This window comes from Arachis duranensis, chromosome 9 (genome assembly GCF_000817695.3).
Source record: "Arachis duranensis cultivar V14167 chromosome 9, aradu.V14167.gnm2.J7QH, whole genome shotgun sequence".
NCBI classification, from domain to species: Eukaryota; Viridiplantae; Streptophyta; class Magnoliopsida; order Fabales; family Fabaceae; genus Arachis; species Arachis duranensis.
Genome location: NC_029780.3, coordinates 65,001,848 through 65,005,991, shown reverse-complemented (window position 1 = coordinate 65,005,991; position 4,144 = coordinate 65,001,848). Strand labels below are relative to the sequence as shown.

The 4,144-nt window shown below is 36.4% G+C and overlaps 1 non-coding gene across 1 annotated transcript; it reads left to right on the top strand.

Annotated features, from left to right (window-relative positions):
* The first annotated feature begins 2,555 nt into the window (after positions 1-2,555).
* On the top strand, positions 2,556-2,659 carry LOC127741741 (small nucleolar RNA R71). Its single transcript, XR_008002947.1, has one exon. It is a non-coding gene; the product is annotated as a small nucleolar RNA R71 (small nucleolar RNA).
* The last annotated feature ends 1,485 nt before the right edge of the window (positions 2,660-4,144 follow it).

Below are 4,144 nucleotides of genomic sequence, written 5' to 3'. Positions count from 1 at the left end.
ATTACAAGACCATAACAGGTCGATTTCAAATTGAGTAAAAGGAAGGGTGATACCCAGCTGACCAAAGAAAAAATCATAAGCATAAAAGAAAGGGCGACCATCAACTACCCGAGTTGAAAACAGACTCTCTCATCAGAAGAAGGAGGGACAAGTTCATAGTTCTTCTCATCACCAGAATTGCTACAGACACTATGAAACTGCGTAAGCTAAGCACAAAACTCAGAATCAGCCAGCGAGACACACAGGAGAACCATGGAGTCCACCCAATCGGCCATACCCGCAGGAACATGGGAAAGCATCTCTATAACGTTATTTCGGGAAGACATGAGGTCAACTAAATCCTACAAAAAGAAAAGAAGAGTGGATTACTTAAAAACATCTCGGACATGGGTCAAAACATCTCGACAGATGGATAAACCAAAAAGGGAAAAACCCCAAGACTCAAGAGAAGAAGTCTTGGAGTATCCCTTGGAGGCAGTAAACAAGAAGGGTCTTCAAAATCATTTCTACAGTCTACATCTCGGCACTCATCAAAATAAAATCCAGAAAAGAAAACAAAGGAAGCAAAAAATGCAAAAGGTTCACCCTTCTACAGTTTATCAGAAAAAGCATTGCTCCTACAGTTTACTAGCACTACTACTACAGTTTATCAGAATACTAAAAAGGCCAAACGGAAAAACAGCAAAGGCACAAACTTTTCAAAATCAAGCAAAAATCATCAGCCAAGGCACAAACAGAAACTGCGGCAACATGCAAAAGAAAAAGATTCAAGCAACAAAGAAAAAGGAACACAACAAAAACGAAGAAAATTCCAGAGCATGCAACAAAGTCAAGCACGATAAAAACAGAAAAATCCAAACTTTCTCCAAAAAAAATATCAAAAGGAAAACTTCATCGCAAAAGCCAAAAACAAAATGCGAAATGAGACTAACCGGGAGATGAAAGAAGCTTCGAGGAAGAGTGGAAGCGCGGAGAAAAAGGCTGCCCAGAAGAAGAAGAAGTAGAAGCGCAAGCGAAAGACAGAGAGCAAATGAGAGAAACAGAAAAACGAGAGAGTAAAGGGAGAAGTTACGCAAGAAGAAATGAAGAAGAGAAACCATTTTTTGATCGCAAAAATTCAAAATAAAAGCCAAGAGAAAATGAAAGGCAATTAATGCCAATTAAATGCGGATATCAAAACTGCTTGCGTTCCCAAAAAAGTGCTAATACAAAGGTGTGCGCTTTTAGAGGAAAACTTTCTACATTCAAAAAAGGACTTTGCAAAAAAAAAAGGGAATCGACAAGTGCTTGAGTTCGACTTTAAGAAGGACCGAAGTCAAGGACTCGACCTCAAAAAGAAGATCGAGCTCAAGCAGGGGCACTGTTCATACCCTGGGTCGAGCTATCCGACCTGGGGTGATTCGAGATAAAGCGACCAACCTCTTTAGGTCAGGCTATCCGACCTCTTCTCAAAGAGCTCAGCCAAATCGACAGGAGAGCCCAGTTAAGGGCCCAAATAGAGGAGTATGACCCGAATCCTAAGGCAGCCCAAGCCTATAGGATAAAGGTGGTTCCGTCAAAGATACGCTGACCTCAGCTTAAAGATAAAGATAAGATAAGATAACTAACTTATCTTATCCAAAAAGGTCACATCTCATCACTATAAATACACTGGAGCACCCAGGTATAACTCATACTCTGATTCTACTCAATACCTGCTTAATACCCTTGCTAACTTAAGCATCGGAGTCCCTTGCAGGTACCCCCACCCTCCGGGGACAAAGGATCAGCACCATCACCAAGTCCAACAAGTCGGACACCACAGCTCCGACCAGCACAGAAGATCTTGTCCGAGATCGACCTACAGTTTCAGGTTACCCTCGGAACAGTCTCTATATGAGCCTCAGGTTCCTTTGGATCCTCAATAGGGAACTCCTTCTTGTTTGAGAGACGTCCCAGGAGGTCTTCCTCACTAGGATTTTCGTCCTTTCCTTCCTCTCTGCATTCGGCCATATTGACTGTATCAATGGCCTTGCACTCTCTCTTTGGATTCTCTTCTGTATTGCTTGGGAAAGTACTAGGAGGAGTTTCAGTTACTTTCTTACTCAGCTGGCCCACTTGTGCCTCCAGATTTCTGATGGAGGACCTTGTTTCATTCATGAAACTTAAAATGGTCTTAGACAGATCAGAGACTAAGTTTGCTAAGTTAGAGGGATTCTGTTCATAATTCTCTGTCTGTTACTGAGAAGATGATGGATAAGGCTTGATATTGCTGAGCCTATTTCTTCCACCATTATTAAAGCCTTGTTGAGGCTTTTGTTGATCCTTCCATGAGAAATTCGGATGATTTCTCCATGATGAATTATAGGTGTTTCCATAAGGTTCACCCATGTAATTTACCTCTGCCATTGCAGGATTTTATGAATTGGTTATTTGCAACCATGTCAATAAGTTCTTGAGCTTCTGTAGGTGTTTTCTTTAAGTGAATGGATCCACCTGCAGAATGGTCCAATGACATTTTGGAAAACTCAGATAGACCATAATAGAATATATCTAATATGGTCCATTCTGAAAACATGTCAGAAGGACACTTTTTGGTCATCTGCTTGTATCTTTCCCAAGCTTCATAGAGGAATTCACCATCTTTTTGCTTGAAGGTCTAAACATCCGCTTTAAGCTTGCTCAACTTTTGAGGAGGAAAGAATTTATCCAAGAAGGCCGTGACCAGCTTATCCCAGGAGTCCAGGCTATCTTTAGGTTGTGAGTCTAACCATGTTCTAGCTCTGTCTCTTACAGCAAAAGGGAAAAGCATGAGCCTGTAGACTTCAGGATCTACTCCATTTGTCTTGACAGTCTCACAAATCTTCAAGAACTCGGTTAAAAACTGATAAGGATCTTCAGATGGAAGTCCATGAAATTTGCAGTTCTGTTGCATCAAAGCAACTAATTGAGGTTTCAGCTCAAAATTGTTTGCTTCAATGGCAAGAATTTAGATGCTTCTTCCATCAAACATGGACGTTGGTTTAGTGAAATCACCAAGCATCCTCCTTGCATTATTATTGTTGGGTTCGGCTGCCATCTCCTTCTCTTGTTCGAAAATTTCAGAAAGGTTGCCTCTGGATTGTTGTAATTTAGCTTCTCTTAGTTTCCTCTTCAGAGTCCTTTCAGGTTTTGGATCAGCTTCAACAAAGATGCCTTTTTCCTTATTCCTGCTCATATGAAAGAGAAGAGAAAAAGAAAAAGGAAGAGGAATCCTCTATATCTAGACAAAGAGGATCCTTATTATTAGTAGAAGAAGAAAGGAATAAGAGTGAAGAAGAACCCAAACACAAGGGTGAAGAGAGGTGAAGAGAAGTGTTAATAAATAAATAAATAAATAGAAGAAGAGAAGAGAGGGAGAATTTGAAAATAATTTTAAAAAAGTAGTTAATGATTTTCAAAAATTGAAGATAAGATATAATTAAAATTAAAATTTAAAACAATTAAAAAGAATTTTTGAAAAAGAGATGAGATATTTTCGAAAATTAAAGAGGGAAAAGTAGTTAGGTAGTTTTGAAAAAGATAAGAAACAAACAAAAAGTCAAATAGTTAGTTGAAAAAGATATTAAAATCAAATTTGAAAAGATAAGAAGATAAGAAGTTAGATAAGATATTTTGAAATCAAATTTTTTTGAAAAAGATAAAATTTTGAAAAAGATATGATATAAAGATAAGATAAGAAGATATGATAAAAAGATAGGATCGAAAAAGATTTAATTTTTAAAATTAAAATTAATTACTTAACTAACAAGAAACTAAAAGATATGGTTCTAGAATTTAAAGATTGAACCTTTCTTAACAAGAAAGTAACAAACTTCAAAATTTTGAATCAATCATATTAATTGTTAGCATAATTTCAAAAATTAAGATAAAATTAAGAAAAAGATTTTTTTGAAAAACATTAAAGAATTTTCGAAAATTAATAAGAAAAATGAAAAAGATTTAATTTTTGAAAAAGTTTTAAAAAGATAAGATTTTTTTAAAATTGAAAATTTGACTTGACTTGTAAGAAACAACTAATTTTAAAAATTTTTGACCAAGTCAACTCAAATTTTAAAAAATTTGGAGAGAAATAAGGAAAAAATATTTTTTTGATTTTTAAATTTTTAATGATGAGAGAGAAAAA